Raw genomic sequence first — 804 nt, forward strand, 5'->3', positions numbered from 1 at the left:
TCTATTAATTTAACTTTAATACTTAGTGTGACCCGGTGTGTCTGGGCTAGTCCTCACTGAAAATGCCAAGACCAGGGCAGGCTGAAAAAGGGAGAGCAGAGGCTCCCCAAACTGGTGGTTAACACGGAAGTTAAACTCACCGACCAGTCACCAACTGTGCTTCTGATCCCCCACACTGGTTATCGAGAAACTGAAAAAAGAAATCACACGGCCCCCTTTATTACATTCCAGTTCTCTGGCTCCTCATCAGCACCTAGGTCTAGCACAGTGAGAGGTTATTTAAAAACTCTGCTCACATAAACAAAGTGTTCTTCTGAGCCCAGAGTCAGCCACATCACCAGGTCAGTATAGGTTTGGATCTTACTCAAAATACTACGATGCCAGCCAATCATTGGCATCTAACCTAAAGGTTTATAAGCAAGAAAGCATCTAAACTAAAGGTTTATTATAAAAGAAAGAAAGAAAAAGGGAGTTGTTAAATGGGAAAGCAGTCAGACACATTCAGAAATCTATACATCTGGTTCTTAGCAGTATTGGTGAGTTTCTGGCTTGAAAGGCTCTCTGGTACACATCCACATTATTCAGTCCTTTGTTCAAGCCTTCAGCTTGTAGAAAAGTTGCTCCAGAGGTAGGAAGAGGAATTGAAGACAAAATGGAGATGATGCAGCTGCCCTTTATATTCCTTTTGCAAAGTGGCTTCTAATTCCTGTGTCCCAAACACAAGCTTCACAGCACATGACATGGAAAAGCCTTGGAGTTCTCAGTACACAGTGTGATACAGCCTGGCCAGAGGGCAGCAGGAGA

This window comes from Mauremys reevesii, linkage group 14, assembly GCF_016161935.1.
Source record: "Mauremys reevesii isolate NIE-2019 linkage group 14, ASM1616193v1, whole genome shotgun sequence".
NCBI classification, from domain to species: Eukaryota; Metazoa; Chordata; order Testudines; family Geoemydidae; genus Mauremys; species Mauremys reevesii.